We start from the raw sequence: 19916 nt of genomic DNA, 5'->3' as shown, positions 1-19916 counted from the left end.
CTCAGAAAATGCTACCAGAGATGAAGAATGTACAATCAATCATCTATCATTGGGGCATTAAGAGTTAGGGATCCTACTGTTAAATCAATTAAACAGCCAGAAGTGGTTGGATTTAGCTTCCATAGCCTAAGATGCTAGGGGGGGTGGTCCAATACCTCATAGTGGGAGGCAATTTTTGAAGAGGAAGGTATTCCAGAAAGCACCACCAACTGTTGCAGACTTGGGAAGTGGTGAGAAGATTGGATAAGGTTTGGGGCACCTGGGTGGCTCAGTTGGTGAAGCGTCTACCTTCATCTCAGGTCATGATCCCAAAGTCCTGGGATCAGTCCTGCAATAGGTTCCCTGCTTGGTGGGGAGTCTGATTCTCCCTCTCCCTCTGCTTCCCCTGCCACCTCCACTCATGTTCATTCTCACTCTGTCTCAAATAAATAAATAAAATCTTAAGGAAAAAAAGAAAGATTAGATAAGGTCTGGCTTTGGAAAGAGAACTCCTAGCTGGGTAAGAACTTGGAGGGAGGTGGTACAAAGGGCAAGGGGGATCTGTTTGGGTGGGCAAGATCTCCACTGGGATGGACTCAAGAAAGGGGGAGCAGGATTCTCAGTGGATCTGGGTTTAGATGGAACATGGACCAAAGCAAGAGTGACTGGACCTTCATGGTAATCACAGGCTTAGTGAGAGTCTCTGAGGAGTCCTCAGCCTCTGCAGCCCCCACTCCCACATCCAGGCCCTCCCCTCGCACCTGCAGCTCCAACCCAGCACCTTGGCACTGAACCCGACATCTCCAAGGTCAGGAGCTGGCCTGAGAACTGAGTCTCTGCCCTATTTTCTAATCTCTAACTCTGCCTCACATCCAAAACAAAGCCTCTGATTGGAGTGTATCCTAAAAACCAGAATCACAGCTCCAGACTGTTCTTTCTAGTTCTGGCCCTGATTCAGAGCCAGTAACAATGGTGATAGTGATAGCCTAGTAGTGTTGTTGCAATAAGACTAGTAAGTAGAGTAACCGTGGTAATTAATGCTGTAGTGGTTACTATAATAGCATTGGTAGCTAACATTTAATGATGCTTAACTATATGCCAAGCCCCATGCTGAATGTTTAAATGCTTTATCTTATTTAATCCTAACAGATGCCCCCAGCTTATCAGAGAGGAGATAGAAACTCTTTGTACAATACTCTGCTATAACTGTATTTGTTGTTGTTGCATAAATAAGACCTACTCATTATAGGAAAAATTGGAAGATGCAGGTGAGCAAAAACATAGAAAATAAAAGTCACCCATCATCACATCCCTTTTAGTTAATCACTGTTGTGCCCTACCACGTATATGGTCTTCAATATCTTTATAAAAACAGTATTTTGCAGTATGTAGTTTAATTGACTCATTTCATTAAATAATGTATTGAACCTTTCCCTTTTTGATAAATAAATATACTTTTAAAACACCGTTTTATGGGCACCTGGGTGGCACAGTCGGTTGAGTCTGACTCTTGATTTCGGCTCAGGTCATGATCTCAGGGTCCTGGGATCAAGTCCTGCACCTGGCTCTGTGCTCAGTGTGGAGTCTGCTTGAGATTCTCTTCTCCATCTGCCCCTCCCCGCACCTACTCTCCCTCTATAACCCTCTCTAAAATAAATAAATAAAATCCTTTAAAAAAAATAAAATGTCTTTTTTTTTTAAAGATTTTATTTATTTATTTATTTGTCAGAGAGAGAGAGGAGCGAGAGTGAGCACAAGCAGACAGAGTGGTAGTCAGAGGCAGAGGGAGAAGCAGGCTCCCGGCTGAGCAAGGAGCCCGATGCGGGACTCGATAAAATGTCTTTTTAATACCTACTTTATATTCCATCAATTTTGATAAAATACACTTACCCAATCTCTTATTGTTGGACATTTAGATTATTTCCTTTTTTCCCCAATGTTTAGTGTTTTGCTTTGTTTTGTTTTTAAGTTACTTCTTTTGTTTGTAATGTTTTTTAATGTTTTAATGTTACAGAAATTGGTTAACAGACTGTCCTTATAGCTTTGAATACACCTTCGTTTACTTCCTTCAGACTGGTTCCTACCAGAGGAGTTGCTGAGTTAGAGTGTGGGCATTGTTAAGGCTTTGAAGTCAGGCAGCCCTGACCTTGAATCCTGCTCAGGTGGCCTGGCCCCTGGCCTGAGGCAAAGTGCTTCTGGGGACCGAGTTTGTGCCCTGTGCTCCTTCTCCTCCTGTTTGCTCCCTATCACAGTTCACTGTTCTTAGCCTCCATCTGTAGGTCTTATGTTCAGCCCTGACTGCAGACCCTGCCCCCCAGGCCTGTGCATTTTCCTCACTGTGTGATCTCTGGCACCAGGGACAGAGATCAGTGTCTCCTCAGACGCAATTTGGTGCCGCAGAAAGGTCATGGTCGGGAAGGAAGGTACCCAGGTCCCATTCCCAACATGACCACCACTAGCCCTGGTGACAGACAAAGCCCTTCCTCACCAGGCCTCACTCAGCTGTCGGGACTCATCACCTCCCACTCACTTTTGTGCTAGCAGCTCTGAGCTAACACTCCTCAGGGCTGATAGTTCTCAGAACATACCTTATTCTTCTACAAGTCTCTGCCTTTGCCCACATCTCAGGGCTGGAGACCCACACAGTGCCTTTGTGCAAAATAGGAAAAGGTACCTCTTCCTCCCAGCAGAATGCAGGCTGGATTTCATGCCCCACTCATCCCTTGGCCCCGTGCCATACTGGATTGACCAACCTGGATAGCATTTCCGAAGCGTGGAACAAACACAGCTAGCCCACCTAGCAAACCTCCATTCATCTGTCAAGTTGCAAGCCCAAGTGCTACTTCCTCTGTAAAGTAATCTTACTAAAGCAGATATAACTGGTTTGTTTGCTAAGCTGCCTCTGCTTTTTGAAGAGCCTCCATTAAAATAATTAACTTTAATGAATTACTAAATACTTCTCTATCCCATTAGATTCTCAGTTTTCCTCTTTTATTCCTCCTACAAAGTCCAGTTCCTGACACAGAGGAAGTGACTGCTAAGCTTGAATGATGAATAAATGAATGAGTGACGTTTTATCCCTCTGGTCCTCATGTTGTTTGTCCGAGAATAAAGGAATCTGAGTAACATGCCTGAAGTTTCTGCCAACTCCAAACTTTTCCTTCCCAGATATTTGCATTAAGTAAATATCTGTTGGGCAAATGAATAGCACCAAACCAAAAGAAAATCCCTTTAAAGATGTGCCTTAAGGGGCTCCTGGGTGGCTCAGTAGGTTAAGCCTCTGCCTTCGGCTCAGGTCATGATCCCAGGGTCCTGGGATTGAGCCCCACATCGGGCTCTCTGCTCAGCAGGGAGCCTGCTTTCCCCTCTCTCTCTGTCTGCCTCTCTGCCTCTCTGCCTACTTGTAATTTCTGTCAAATAAATAAATAAAAGCTTAAAAAAAAAAAAAAAGATGCACCTTAAAGGATCATGGATCAGTATGTTAAGTTTTATTTTAGAAGCAAGCCAGTGTGAGTTTCTGAATCTCTTAATTATTTTGCCTTGCCTCCGGAAGTCCTTCAGAGACATTTCAAACTGTCTGAAATAGAGTCTAAGGCTGCTTGAGGATACCCTTCCAAAGAATGACTTGCTTTCCGCCTTATCACGTGAGTCACCTATTTTTATTATTTGTCTTTCTCAGACATTTTCACAAAAGGAACATCCGTTTCTCAACACAAGGCAGCTCCTTATACATCTTGAAGCTAATGATGCTACTTCTCTCACAAGAAGAAGTTTTACCATGTCCTTTCTCCTTCTCCAGATATCTCATCTTTATGTGGACACTGCCAGAGGGACAGCTAACCTATGTGAGGGCATCAAGCCTCTGAAACACTAACAGAAGCAGGAATCTAGGGTAGGGGCTTTTACAAACTATAGGCATCCCTGGATCCCCGAAGAGTTCACTAACTCCCTGAAATTCTACTCACAATATTGTATACTTGTGCATTTTCCAGAGGAAAATCCACATCTTTCTTTGGAACCTCAGGGGAGCCCCTTGACGTGAAAAGAGCTAAGTAAGAGCCACTGGTCTACAGCCTGGGCTAAAATAAGCTGGAAAGTACAGGGCCTTTTAAGATCAGATAATGTTCTGGCACATTCTTTGGAGTTATATTAAAGACAGAATCCTCAACAGCTACAGACTGGAGTCTTTGGAACTAAGTCCCTCCCTCCTATCAGTTGACTTCACTTGGGGGCTTCCCCAAATCCCTAGGACTCGCTGAAACCCAGCCTGCTCCTCAGACACAGAAAAGCTTTGGGAAGAGGTCAGGTGACTGGCACCTCTGCCCTTATGTTTTAGCAGTAATGGCCTTAGAGCCAGAAGATCAGGTTCCTGTGAGGGCATGGGACTCTCCGAAGCCCAGGATCATTACTCCACCACAAGGTGGCACCCAAAGCCCAGACAGACAGAAAAACAAGCTTCCTGCCTCGGCTCAAATCTGAGCGTAGGACTCAGGAGCAGAATCCCCGAGGCACTAAGCGATTAAATTCCTGGTTATACAACTGGTCCACAAAGTCTTTTCACACACGCCCAGTGTCCCACAGGGGACCTCACTGCTCTTTCTGAAAAGTTTGCATGTGCTTGTTGCTGGCTTCAGCCCTTTTCCTAGAGGTGGCCTTGAACCCTACATTCCTCCCTGGCTCTACCCTGGATGTGTAATATGAATTATGATGATCCTGATACTGGGTATACATAGTGCACATACTTCTCTCCATGCCTTGGAATCACTCCTGGGATTTTTCAGGGTCCTTACCCAGTGTTTGGACTCCTCAGTATGATTTCCAGGTTGGGAGCACAATGACATAGGATGTCATTGGAACATCTCTATAGTTGTGACCCACTCAGACAAGAATAAGGAAAGGATCAACAGTCATTAGGCCAAAGGCAAGAGTTACCAAGAGTAGCTGCAGCTTGAGTGGGGATCCCAGACTGCCATGTGTTCTATAGTGAGGCTGCAATTTGGATACAGAAGGCAGGCTCAAATCTAAACCCATCAGAAGAGTATAAACTTAGATAAAAACAAAATATTAAATCTATAAACGGAGTTTAAAACACTGAAGGGAACTTAGCGCACTCCGTTAAGGAGACCCACTTAGAGAGATGTTTGTGGGTACAGGTGGGGCATCCTAACCCTCAAATCTCAGGCAAATAGACAACTTCAGTCTTCTTGAGATGGTAATTACAGATCATGATCATACACTGGCCACACGAGCTAAGAAAACTGCTCCCTGAAGCAGAGAGATGTCCTTTAAACTACAAGAAGGTTTGGAATTAACAGAGTGGCTTGGTACTACGTCAGCTTTGTGGAGATGAAGCCACAGTTTTCAAACAGTTCAAGGTTAAGATTGGCCACAAGAGAGATGTATGAGATTGGAAAGGGAGAAAGGCAGAATCAAGGCAGCAGCCATAATGCTGTTAAGGTCAGCTTGGGGTGCTAGGACAACTGCCCTTCCCCCACTCTTCATTTATTTACTCTTTCCCCTTCAGGAGCCAGACAATAACAAATAGGACATTCAAAAGCAACTGCATATATGGGGAAAACTAGAAAGTGACAGTGTATGCCCAGGAAAGACCCAGAAAAGACCTGAGAAAACTTCTAAATTTATACTTCAGGCTGATATTCAGTGTGGAGAGAACAATGAAAACAAAACAAAAAAAAACAGGAAAAAAAAAAAAAAGGTCGCCTGGGTGGCTCAGTGGGTTAAAGCCTCTGCCTTCAGCTCAGGTCATGATCCCAGGGACCTGGGATTGAGCCCCACATCGGGCTTTCTGCTCAGCAGGAAGCCTGTCCCCCCCCCCCCCGCCTCCTCTCTCTGCCTACTTGTGATCTCTGTCAAATAAATAAGTAAAATCTTAAAAAAATAATAATAATAACAACAGAAAAAATAACAATAACAAAACAAACAGACCCTAAGGAAGGGGGAAAATCTGATCTCCACAGTTACCACATTATTAGATTCAAATGTCCAGTGTTCAACAAAAAAAAATCACAAGGATGTAAGAAAATATACCCCATTCAAAGGAAATAAACACATCAACAGAAACTGTCCCTGAAACAATCCTAATAGCACATATATTAGACAGAGACTTTAAGACAGTCTGTCTTAAAAATGATCAAAAAATTAAGGAAGATGTGGAGAAAGGCAAGAAAATATGGTGTTGAGGGGCACCTGGGTGGCTCAGTCAGTTAAGCATCTGCCTTTGGCTCAGGTTCTGGGATTGAGCACCACATCAGGATCCCTGCTTAGTGGGGAGCCTGCTTCTCCCTCTCCCTCTGCTCCTCCCCACTACTCATGGGCTCTCTCTCTCTAATAAAATATTTCTTTAAAAAAGAAAATATGGGACACCTGGGTGGTTCAGTTGGTTAAGAATCTGCCTTCAGCTCCAGTCATGATCCCAAAGTCCTGAGATTGATTCCCACATCAGGCTCCCTGCTCAACAGAAAGCCTGCTCTTCCCTCTGCCCCTCATCCTGATTGTGCTCTCTTGCTCTCTCTATCTTGCTCTCTCAAATAAATAAAATCTTAAAAAATAAAAGAAAATACAGTGTTGAATAAAATGGAAATGTCAATAAAGACATAGAAAAACTGGAAAGAAACCAAAAAGAAACTCTGGAGCTGAAAAGTATAATAACTGAAATGAGAATTTCACTAGAGGGATTAAAGGCATATGTGAGCAGGCAGAAAAAAGAATCAGTGAACATGAAGATAAAATTATGAAAATTATCAAGTCTGAGGAATAGGAAAAAAGAAATAAGAAAAGTAAACAGGGCCAATGGGACCCATGGGACACCATCAAGAGGATCAACATATGCATTAAGGGGGTCCAGAAGGCTGAGGGGAGAGAGAAAGGGGCAGAGAAAATATTTGAAGAAATAATGGCTGAAAACTTCCCAAATTTGATGAAAGACATCAAAGAAGCTCAGTGAACTCCAAGTAAGATAAATTCAAATAGAATCATACCAGGACACATATAATCAAACTTTCAAAGGGCAAAAAATGAAGAGAATCTTGAAAGCAGCAAGAGAGAAGGGAATCATCCCATACAGGGGATGCTCAATGAGATTATTAGTAGATTTCTCATCAGAAACTTTGGAAGTCAGAAGGCAGTGGGCCAATACATTCCAAGAGCTAAAAGAAAAAAAAAATCGACTAAGAATACTATATTAAGCAAAACTATCCTTCAAACATGAGAGACAAATTAAGACATGCTTAGGTAAACAAAAGCTGAGGGGGTTCAAGACCACTAGACCTGCCCTTAAAGACAGGGAGTCCAGTAAGGTGAAATGAAAGGACACTAGACAGTAACTCAAAGCTGTATGGAAAATAAAGATCTCAATAAAGGTAAATACATGGCCAATTATAAAAGCTAGCATAATCATGAGAGTGGTTTGTAGCTTCACTTTCTGTTTTCTATATGATTTAAGAGATTAATATATTTAAAGAAAAAAATTATTAGTGGAAAAGCAGGTATCACTCTAACTTATGGTTTGTAACTCCAAATCTTGTTTTCTCCATAATATAAGAAAGTAATGCATGTAAAAGAATTATTAGTTTATGTTTTGGGGTACACAGTGTATAAAATGTAATTCTGTGACATCAAAAACTGAAAGGGGATGGAGATGAACTATAAAAGAGCAGAGTTTTTGTGTATCATTTAAGCCAGTGTAGGTTCAAACGAAAGTATTATAACTTCAGGATCTTAAATGTATGCCCCAAATGTCACTGTAGTATTTCATTATTTCCCTAAATATTTCACTACAAAGAATAAATTAAGTACAAAAGAAGATAGAAATGCATGAATTGAGAGACAAAAAAATCTACAACACATATAAAAAAAATATAGCACAATGACAAAAGTACGCCTTTCTTATCAGTAATTACTTTAAAAAGTAAATGGAGGGGCGCCTGGGTGGCTCAGTGGGTTAAAGCCTCTGCCTTCGGCTCAGGTCATGATCTCAGGGTCCTGGGATCGAGTTCCGCATCGGGCTCTCTGCTCAGCGGGGAGCCTGCTTCCTCCTCTCTCTCTCTGCCTGCCTCTCTGTCTACTTGTGATCTCTGTCTGTCAAATAAAATAAATAAAATCTTTTTTAAAAAAATAAAATAAAAAATAAAAAGTAAATGGAGGGGCACCTGGGTGGCTCAGTTGGTTGAGTGACTGCCTTCTTTGGCTCAGGTCATGATCCCGGACTTCCAGGATCAAGCCCCACATCAGGCTCCCAGCTCCTTGGGGAGTGGGCTTCTCCCTCTCACCTTCTCCTCTCTCATGCTCTCTCCCACTCATTCTTTCTCAAATAAATAAATAAAATCTTAAAAAAAAAAAAAAAGTAAATGGAGGGGCACCTGGGTGGCTTAGTGGCTTAAAGCCTCTGCCTTCGGTTAAGGTCATGATCCCAGGGTCCTGGGATTGAGCCCCACGTTGGGCTCTCTGCTCAGCAGGGGGCCTGCTTCTCTCTCTCTCTCTCTCTCTCTCTCTCTCTCTGCCTGCCTCTCTGCCTAGTTATGATCTCTGTCAAATAAATAAATAAAATCTTTTTTTTTTAGAAAAAAAGGTAAATGGATTGGGTGCCTGGGTGGATCAGTGGGTTAAGCCTCTGCCTTCGGCTCAGGTCGTGATCTCAGGGTCCTGAGATTGAGGCCCACATCGGGCTCTCTGCTCAGCAGAGAGCCTGCTTCCCCCACTCTCTCTTCCTGCTTCTCTGCCTACTTGTCACCTCTCTCTCTCTCAAATAAATAAAAATTTAAAATCTTAAAAAAAAATAAGTGGATTAAAGTCGCTGAACACAAAACAGAGATTGGTAGAATGGCTAAAAACACATGATTCAACTATATGCTGTCTAAAACAGAATCACTTGATATCCAAAGACAGAAACAGAAAGTAAAAGAACAGAAAAAGAAATTCCATGCAAATAGTAACCAAAAGAGAACTAGGATGGCTACACTAATATCAGACAAAACAGACCTTAAATCAAATAAGTTTACAAAAGATAAAGGACACTATATATTAATAAAAAGTTCAATACCACAAGAAGATGAAATGCCTTGATGACTCAGTCAGTTGAACATTCAAATCTTGATCTCAGCTCTCAATCTCAGGTCTCAATCTCTCTCTCTCTCTCTCTCTCTCTATATATATATATATATATATATATATATTAATTAGTAGGCTCCATGGGGCCTAATAAGGGGCTTGAACCATATATATATATATGGTTCAATATATATATATATTACTGGCAGAATTGAAGGGAGAAATAGATAGTTCTATGATGATAGCTGGAGATTTCAATATCCCACTCACAATAATGGGTAGAAAAAATAGAAAAGTAAAGAAATAGAGGACTTAGACAATACAATAAACCAACTAGAACTAACAGACATGTATAAAACACCCTTCCTAACAAAAGCAGCATACATATTCTTCTCAAGTGTACATGGAACATTTTCCAGGATAGACCATACGTTAGGCTGCAGACTAAGTCTCACTTGATTTTAAAAGGTAAATATCATACTGGGGTGCCTGTGCAACTCAGTCAGTTAAGCAACTGACTCCTGTTTTCAGCTCAAATTGCAATCTCAAGGTCATGAGATCGAGCCCCATGTTGGGCTCTACACGAAGCATGGAGTCTGTTTAGGACTCTCTCTCTCTCTCTCTCTCTCTCTCCCTTTATCCCATTCCACCATTCGCTCTCTCCCCCTCTAAAATAAATAAATAAATCTTAAGAAAAATGGTAGATATTATACAGATTATCTTCTCTGACTATAATAGGATGAAGTTAAAAATTAATTTAAAAAGGAAAACTGGAAAATTCACAAAATTGTGGAAATTAAATAATATATTATTAAACAACAAATAGACCAAAGAAGAAATCACAAGGGCAATTAGAAAATACTTACAGGGGCATCTGGGTGGCTCAGTTGGTTAACTGTCAACTCTTGGTTTCAGTTCAGGTCATGATCTCAGGGTCCTAGGATGGAGCCCCACACAGGGCTCTGTGCTCATGCGGAATCTGCTTGAGGCTTACTCTCCCTCTGCCCCTGCTCCTGGCTTGTTCTCTCTCTCTCTCTCTAAAATAAATATAGATCTTTTTTTTGTAAATTTTATTTTACTTTTTTTCAGTGTTCCAAAATTCATTGTTTATGTACCACACCCAGTGCTCCATGCAGCACATGCCCTCCATAAGAGACTGTAGACTCTGAGAAATAGAAATCTTTTTAAAAAGGAAAATACTTAGAGACAAATGTGAATAAAAACACAACATACCAAACTTTTTTAAATTGTTTTTTGCTTTAACTATTTCTTTAGGGGAGGGAACATCACACTTCTAGAAATATTTTTAGAGTCTAAAGGTTTCTGGGTTTGGGGTTTTGGGTTTTTTTTTTTTTTTTTTTTTTTTTTTAAGACTTACATGTCATGAATTCATAGGGTATAGGCTCCAACTGCTCAGGCTCCTTTCCCTTGGTTCTCACAAAGTGTGATTCTCTGGGTGGAGCAAGCTAATACTTCAGTTAAACCCAAGTAACTTTCTCTTTGACTTCCTTCTTTTTCTGATCATTTTCCTTCACATGCTTCAGGAAGCTATCTTGGCTTTAGAGTGCTTAATATGCTCAACTTGTACATTAATTTGCATGGCAAGAATCATACCCTTAATGTGTTTGTTTACAGCAATACCAATAGCATGCTAGGCAGTCCTGCAGATTCTTCTAGTTTTGCCATAGTAACATTTGTGGGGCAGTACTTTTGGAACACTGCCCATTTCCTTGATGTCTGTAATAGCACCTTTCTTGAAGATTCATATGTATGTGGCCAAAGGAACAACTCCATGTTTTCTAAATGGCCTAGAGAACAGATAGCGGATGCCTCTGCTCTTTCCCTTTGTATTGGTCATTCTGGCAAACTACTGGAAGATGGTGGTTCTAGCCAAAAGGCTCACACCAAAACTCTTGGGATGCAATGAATGTGGTAATAAGGGGTAAATTCATAGCTGTAAATACTCACATTAAAAAGAAAATAAGAGGAACCCCTGAATGGCTCAATTGGTTAGGCAACTGCCTTCCACTCAGGTTGTGATGAGGTACTGGGACCAAGCCCCACTTGGCCTCCCTGCCCTCCAGGGAGCCTGCTTCTCCTTCTCCCTCTGCCTGCCACTCCTGCTTGTGCTTGTTCTCTCTTTCTCTCTCTCTCTCTCAATCTCTCTCAAATAAATAAAATCTTTAAAAAAAAAAATAAGAAAAATCTCAAATCAACAACCTAATTTTACAACTTAAGTAACTAGAAAAAGAACAAAATAAACCCAAAGCTAGCAAAGGGGAGGAAATGACAAATATTAGAGCAGAGATAAACTAAATAGAAAATAGAAAAATAATAGAGAAAATCAGTGAAACCAAAACTTGCTTCTTCAAAAAGACCAAAAAAAAGCGGACAGACCTTTTAGTTAGATGGACTAAGAGAAAAAGAGAATAAACTCAGAAATGAATGTGGAGTATTTGTGTGCCTATTTGACCGAAATAAAAAAGAATTATAAGAGAATACTATGAACAATTGTAACTAAAAAGTTGGATTACCTAGATGAAAGAAACAAACCCTTAGAAACACAAAACCTGGGCGCCTGGGTGGCTCAGTGGGTTAAGCTGCTGCCTTCGGCTCGGGTCATGATCTCAGGGTCCTGGGATCGAGTCCCACATCGGGCTCTCTGCTCAGCAGGGAGCCTGCTTCCTCCTCTCTCTCTGCCTGCCTCTCTGCCTACTTGTGATCTCTGTCTGTCAAATAAATAAATAAAATCTTTAAAAAAAAAAAAAAAAGAAACACAAAACCTACCAAAACTAAATCATGGAGAACTAGAATATCTGAAGAGGCCTATAACCAGTAAGAAAATTGAATCTCTAATCCAAAATGCCCCCCACACCAAAATCTCCCAACAAAGAAATGCCCTTGACCTGATGGCTTCACTGATGAATTTTACCAAACATTACAAAATAATACCAATCCTTCTCAAAATTTCTTTTAAAACACTTCTTAACTCATTCTATAAGGCCAAGATTACCCTGACACCAAAGCAGACAAAGACATTATAAGAAAAAATAACAAACAATATCCCTTATGAACACTGATGCAAAGAAATCCTCAACAAATAAAATTCATCAGCATATTAAAAGGATTATACACCATAACCTGGTGGGATTTATTCCTGAAATGCAAAGATCATGCAGCATATGAAAATCAATCAATGTAACATGCCATGTCAACAGAATAAAGGGAAAAAACACATGATCATCCCAATTGATGCAGAAGAAGTATTTGACAAAAATCAACACCATTTCATGATAAAAACCTCCCAAAAACTAGGAATAGAAGGTAACTAACTGCACATAATAAAATCCATATATGAAAAACCCACACAAATAAAGTATTCAATGGTGAAAGACTGAAAGTTTTTCTTCCAAAATGAGGAATTACCTTAATAATGCCCACTTTTACCACTTCTCTTCAACACAGTACTGGAAATTTTAGCCAGAGCAATTAGACAAGAGAAAGAAATAAAAGGCATACAAATTGGAAAAAAAAGAGGTAAAATTTTCTCTCTGACATGATCTTATATGTAGACAACCCTAAAAATTACACACACATAAAACTGTTAGAACTAATGAATTCAGTAAAGTAGTAGGATATAAAGTCAACACATAAAAGTCACCTGCATTTCTATACACAAACAATGGACAATCTGGAAAACAAAGTTCCAAATCAATTTCATATACAGTAGTTTCAAAAAAAAATACTTAGGAATTAACTTAACCAAGGAGGTAAAAGAATTGTAGGATGAAAACTACAAAACATTGCTGAAAGAAATTATAGATATAAATAAATGAAAACACATTTCTATTAATGGATTGGAAGTCATAATATTGTTAAAATGTCAATACTACCCAAAGTGATCTACAGATTTGATGCAATCCCTATCAAAATCCCAGTATTTTTTGCAGAAATAGAAAAATCCATACTAAAATATATATGGAATCTCAAGAGACCCCAAATGGCAAAAACAATCTTGAAAAAGAACAAACTGGAGAACTAACACTTGCTGATTTCAAAACTTACTACAAAGCTACAGTTAATAAAACAGTGAGGTATCAATATGAACACAAACATACAGACCAATGGAACAGAACAGGTAGTCTGGAAATAAACGTGTGTGTGTATGAGAGAGAAAGAGAGAGTGAGAGAGAGAGAGAAAGGATTTTGACAAGGGTGCCAAGACTATTCAATGGGGGAAAGAACAGTCTTTTCTACAAATGGTGCTGGGATAAATTGATGTCTACATGCAAAAGAATAGTTACCTATTAACTCAAAATGGGTAAATGACCTAAATGTAAGACCTAAAACAATAAAACTTTTAGAAGAAAACACAGGAAGAAAGCTTCACAACATTGGCTTGGCAAGATTTCTTAGATATGACATCAAAGGCACAGGTAATAAAAGAAAAAATAAACACATTGAATTTCATACAGTCACAAAAAGACAAATACCATATGATTCCACTTACATGAGGTACTTAGAATGGTCAAAATCACAAATACAAAAAGGAGAATGGTGGTTGCCAGGGGTTGAAAGTTGGGGGAGGAGGAGATAGAGAGCTTTTTTTTTTTTTAAGGGATACAGCGTTTCAGTTTTACCAGATGAAAAATGTTATAAGAATGGATAATGAGGGGTCCTGAGAGGCTCAGTCAGTTGAGCATCTGCCTTCGGCTCAGGTCATGGTCCCAGGGTCCTGGGATCAAGCCCTGAAAAACAGGCAGAGAGGCAGCAGAGGAAGAGGGAGAAGCAGGCTCTCTGCCTACTTGTGTTTTCTCTATCTCTCTGAAATAAACAAAATCTTAGGGGGGAAAAAAGGATGGATAATGGAGGGTAACAGTTGCACAACCATGTGAATGTCTTTGATACCTCTGAACCGCATACTTAATGGTTAGGATGGTAAATTTTGTTAGGTGTACTTTACCACAATAAAAAACATGCTCCCCAAAAGAGAAGATCATTGTCTTTGTTTTTACTATATTATAAATAATCAAACAAAATCTATAGGCTGAAATTAAAGAAAAGCAATAAGTAAGATTTTCAAATTTATTAGATTCAGAATACAACAACAAAAGTTGAAATTTAAACTTAAAAAGCATGAGAAAAATTAGATTTTGAAGCTGATTGCTTTAATAAACTAATATTTAAAATTCTTGTAACTATGAATAGCCTTTTGTGTGTGTGTGCCCCAAATATAAAAAGATACAAACTTGCATTAACCTACTTCTTGTAACTGTCCCTAGCCAGCCTGTCTCATTTCTCTGGCGTAAAATGTAATGGGGTCTCCTCATTGTCCATGTGAAAGCTCCTATTGCTACCTCTGAGCTCTAGTAAAGGAGAGATTTGTCCCATATACTTTCCATATACCTCTCCTGAAGGATTTCTGTCCCCTTTCCCTTCCATTATGAGCTCTGTGACTCTCAACCCCAAGAAAGAAAGGACCTTGAGGATCAGCTCATATTCCAAGGAACATTTACTAACACCTTCTGCATCAAGCCCTGTGTGGGGTGTGTCCCCACGTTACCACACTTAGCTGTTCACATCTACCCTGTGAAGTGAGTGTCAGCACCTTCACGTTACAGTTGAAACAGACTCATAGTTTAAGTAACTGGCCCAGCTAGCAAGCGGTCAAGCAGAAAGATGGCCTTGGACATGACCTAGGCATCACAGATCTATCTTGTCTGGTCCTCTGCTTCTCAGGTTTTCACCATCTGGTTGATCCTCATACTCCCTCCCCAGAAGATTCCTCTGACCGCTTCCCCTGCCGCAAGACTCCAGGACTCTGCCAGTGCCTGTCACCCTCATCATTCCTCTATGGCCAGAATGCTCACCAAAGGAGGGAAGATTCGGGCCCAATTTGCAGGTAAGAGAGAAGGTTACCACAATCCTTGCTCTTCAAGAATAACTGCAGTGGGGCCCCTAAAAACCATGAAGGAGAGAAGGGTCAGGAGAAGCAACTGTGAGAGAGCCCCTGCCACTGACCCACTCTCTTCCTCTACCAGTCGAGGAAGCCTTCAGAACCAAAGGGGGTATGGGAAAGATGAGTCAGATATGTTTCCCTTTGCGTCACAGAATCTAACTCTCCATCTGTGACTTCAGATAAGTTCCAAATAACCCCAAGCAGTGGCCCACAGGGTGTGATAGCAACACACCTACACCACAAGGTATCCCTTTCCAACTCTGTGGGAAAACAACTGCCTCTTTCAACAGTCAACACATTACCTGAACAATGAACAATTCAAAAATGAAACTAAGAAAACTATTTCATTTACAATAGTACAAAAGAGAATAAAATATTTAGGAATAAATTTAATGAAGAAAGGGTAAGACTTGTACATGGAAAACTACAAAATATTGAAAGATATTAAAGGAGACCTAAATAAATGGAAAGATATTCTATGTTCATGGATTGGAAGACTTACTATTATTAAGATGACAGTACTCTCCCAAATTCACATACAGGTGCAACCCAATCCCAATCAGATTTCCAACTGCCTCGTTTTTCAGAAAAAGACAAACTAATTCTAAAATTCCTATGGAAATGCAAGAGACATAGAAGAGCCAACCCATGTATCTATAGTCAATGGTTTTTAACAAAGATGCCAAGGCCATTCAATGTGAAAAGAATAGTCTTTTCAACAAATGGTGCTGGAATGAAGCTGGACCCCTATCTCAAATCATACACAAAAATTAACTCAAAATCGATTAAAAAAATAATAAATGTAAGAACTAAAATCATAAAAATATTAAAAATAGATAAAAATCTGTGTGACCTTGGAATAGACAACAAATTTCATATGACACCAAAATCAAAAGAAAAAAAAAATGGCAACAAAAGATATTGTACTCCATCAAAATTTAAAACAACCCATAGAATGGAGAAAATATTTGCCAATCATATATCCGATAAGGGTCTAGTATCCAGAATATATATCCAGAATATATAAAGAACTCTTACAACTTGGGGTGGCTCAATCAGTTGAGCAGTTGAGTGATTGGGTGACTAACTCCACTCAGGTGAAGATCTCAGGGTCACTGTATCAAGTCCCAGCCCAGCCTCAGTCTCCGTGCTCAGCAGGGAGTCTGCTGGAGATTATAGCTTCCTTTGCCCCTCCCAACTGGCATGTAGGCTGTCTCTTGAATAAATAAATCAATCTTTTTTCTTAATATTTTATTTATTTGGGGCGCCTGGGTGGCTCAGTTGGTTGGACGACTGCCTTCGGTTCGGGTCATGATCCCGGAGTCCCGGGATCGAGTCCCGCATCGGTCTCCCAGCTCCACGGGGGGTCTGCTTCTCTCTCTGACCTTCTCCTCGCTCATGTTCTCTCTCACTGTCTCTCTCTCAAATAAATAAATAAAATCTTTAAAAAAAAAAATATTTTATTTATTTATTTGACAGAGAGAGATGCAGCAAGACTGAGAACACAAGCAAGGGGAGTGGGAGAGGGAGAAGCAGGCTCCCCACCAAGCAGGGAGTGCAATGCGGGGTTCCATCCCAGGACTCCAGGACCATGACCTGAGCCAATGGCAGACACTTAACAACTGAGCCACCCAGGTGCCCCTAAATAAATAAACCTTAAAAAAATAAAGAACTCTTACAACTCAACAAAAAAAAGACAAATAATCCAATTTAAACATGGACAAAGAAATGTTTCTCAAAGAAGACATAAAAATGGCCAGTAGGCACATGAGAAAATGTTCAGCACCATTAGTCTTAGAGAAATGCATCTCAAAACCATAATGAGATACCCCTAACTAAGATGGCTATAATTTTTTTATGGAATTTAACATGTGTTGGTAACTATGCAGTTCTCTGGGATATTCATGTACCATTGATAGGAATGTAAAATAGTTCAGTTGCTATGGAAAACAGTTTGTCAGTTCCTCAAGAAGTTAAATATAGAGTTACCATATGACCCAGCAATTCCTCTCATAGGTGTATACCCAACATATGTTCACACAAAATTTGACATGAATGTTGATAGCAGCATTATTCATAATAGTCCGAAAGAGGAAACAACCAACCGCCCATCAACGGATAAATGGTGTATCCATCAGTGGATCATTCATCCATAAAAAGAAACAAAGTACTGATGACATAAGGTGCACATGGATAAACCTTGAAGATATTATGCTACAATGAAAGAAGCCAGATACAAATGGCCACATATTATACGGCTCCATTTACCTGAAGTGTTCAGAATAGGCAGTAAGGGAGAGTGGAAGAGGGTAGAAAAGGGAGGGGGGCAGCGGCAGGCGCCGAGGGCAGATGCGGAAGGAAAAAGTGGGACTATGTAATGGGTGGGGTGTGAGGTTTCTTTTAGGAGAGGGGGGAATGTTCTCAAATTAGATAGTGGTGATATTTGCCCAACTTTGTGAAAATGCTGAAAACCACTGAATTGTACATTATAAAATGATTAACGTGTTCAATTTATTTCAACTTTAAAAGAGTCAATGTGCAGGGACATCTGGGTGATTCAGTCTGTTCAGGTCATGATCCCAGCCTGAGATCAAGTCCCACCTCAGGCTCCTTGCTCAGCAGGGAGTCTGCTTTTCTCTCTGCCTGCTGCTCCCTGTACTTATGGGCACTCACTTGCTCTCTCGCTCTCTCTCTCTCTCTGACAAATAAATAAATAAAATCTTTTTAAAAAAAAGAAAAAAGTCAACATGCACCAAGGAGCCCTTCAGTGTGGGCTCAGGACCACTATAGTCCTTAGGGAGGCTTGTGGTGCTAAAGCAACAGAGTCTAAGGGTCAGCCATGTCCCAACTTCCATCTCCCAAATGAGCTCAGGGATACTCTCTCTGAGCAGGTCTGCAGTCTCCTAAGCAGGAATGACCTCCCTTGCCATGGGGAGGATTTTCTCAGCCCCTTGGGGCAGAAGGCAAACATCTGAAGGGATCCACGGGATTGGCAGAGGCCCTGCAGGTTGGGTCACAGAGGATTTGGGAGAGAAGAGCCAGAATTGGACTTTAGAACACTGGTGGTGACACGAGGATAAAGACGTCACAAAAGAGGAGATCCAAGTCACGAAGGATGGCGGAAGATGCTCAGCCTCACTGGCAATCAAAGGAACACACACTGGAACAACAATGAGACAGCATTTTCCCCAATTAGATTGCAAAAATGGTTTGCTAATATGAAATCTGGCAGGATGTGAGGAAGTATGTGTCCTCATTCCACTGCTGGTGAGCGTGTGAGTTGGTAGAGCTGCTTTGGAGGGCAACTTGCCAGGATCTATTAAAGTGAACAGTATGCATACCCTATGACTCAGCGGTCCCAGTGTCCAGGATTTATTCTAAAGACACACTCCCACATGCACGGGGAGATATGAGATGTTTATGCGACACCATTTGTGATAATGAAATGTTGGGGGGCAGAAAACTGAAGTATTCATGAACAGGGGAAAGGCTAAAAAGCCTAGATACATCCACTGTCTATTTAACAAAATGAGAAGTTCCAGAAATATAAAATGACATCCAAGGTATGTTATTGTATTTAAAAAGCAGAGAGCAAATTCTAGAAGGATTTATATCATTTATGAAAAAATGAAACAGGGGCACCTGGGTGGCTCAGCCTCTCTGCCTAGAAATGAATAAATAATATTTTTTTAAAAAATGAAACAAAACTCAAAACACAATTGTGCTGAGGTTCTTGGAGATTTCTGAGAGGCAGGCTGAGATGCCAGGCCAAGTAAGAACCCTTTCTTTAGCTGGACAAAGATGGACCTTAAAAAAGTAATGCAAGAAGAACATGGAATTGCCAGGCTTGGGGATGTTTGACTTCCAAGAGATATAGTTTTTTAAGATTTTGTTTATTTATTTATTTGAGAGAGTGATTAAAAGTGGAGGGAGGGGCAGAGAGGCAGAGGGAGAAGCAGGCAATGCAGGCTCCATCTCAGGATCCTGGGATCATGACCTGAAGGGAAATGCCTAACCGACTGAGCCACCCGGGTGCCCCTAAGAGATAATTTTCTAAGGAACGGACAGAACAAATGCATGATGTGTTCTTTGGGCTTTATTTCTTGTTCTGTGTTAGGAGAATTACTATAGGCCTGTGTAATATTTCTTTTAGAGAACAGAGGTAACCTACCATGCCCCCAGATGAGAAAGGAAAGGTTAAAATTAGGTGTCCTCATTGTCAGTGATCTCAGGTATAGAAGAAGGAGATAAGCCTTTGCCAGAGAGAAGTCGTGATCTCATGCTGTACATGAGGCTTTCACCCATCTCCCAGGCGGACAAGGAGTCTTCCCTCCTCTGACAAATTCAAGCAGAGGGTTCTCAGTAGAGGAGGGGTTGCGATCAGAGTAAGAAATAATTGATTATGGCTTAAGAATATTTTAAGTAGAAAATAAAAGGGACTTTTTTAAAAAAAAGGAGAGAAAAGAGATTTTGTTGGAAAGATCCACCTAATTCTTTGCTGATAGATGTCTGTAAGCAGAGGTTTTGCTCTTCCATTCTCTGCTGTATAAAAAGAACCTGATTATTACCATACAGACTAACAAAGGAAAAGGATGAACATTCCTAAACTAGTAACACATACACACGTATAAATTTATTTGTGTGTTTTAAAAAAGTTATGGAAGGGGCACCTGGGTGGCTCTGTTGGTTAAGCAGCAGCCTTCACCCCAGGTCATGATCTCAACAGGGAGCCTGCTTTTCCCTCTCTGCTCTGTTGTTCCCATGGCTTGTGACCTCTCACTCACGTTCTCTTTTTCTCTCTCAAACAAATAAAATCTGAAAGAAAGAAAGAGAGAGAGAGAGGGAGGGAGGAAGGGAGGAAGGGGGAGGGAGAGAGGGAGAGAGGGAGGAAGGAAGGAAGGAAAAGTTCTGG

General features: G+C 40.6%; 1 protein-coding gene and 1 pseudogene across 2 annotated transcripts in view; both read right to left on the bottom strand.

Annotated features, from left to right (window-relative positions):
* Positions 1–19916, bottom strand: part of VAMP1 (vesicle associated membrane protein 1) — a 75781-nt gene that overhangs the window by 29067 nt on the left and 26798 nt on the right. The gene's annotated exons all lie outside the window — the stretch shown is intronic.
* LOC132020811 (large ribosomal subunit protein eL21-like) lies at positions 10293–10906 on the bottom strand (annotated as a pseudogene).

Source organism: Mustela nigripes, chromosome 6, assembly GCF_022355385.1.
Source record: "Mustela nigripes isolate SB6536 chromosome 6, MUSNIG.SB6536, whole genome shotgun sequence".
NCBI classification, from domain to species: Eukaryota; Metazoa; Chordata; class Mammalia; order Carnivora; family Mustelidae; genus Mustela; species Mustela nigripes.
The sequence above is the reverse complement of the archived record's forward strand: the minus strand, read 5'-3'. Positions and strand labels throughout refer to the sequence as shown.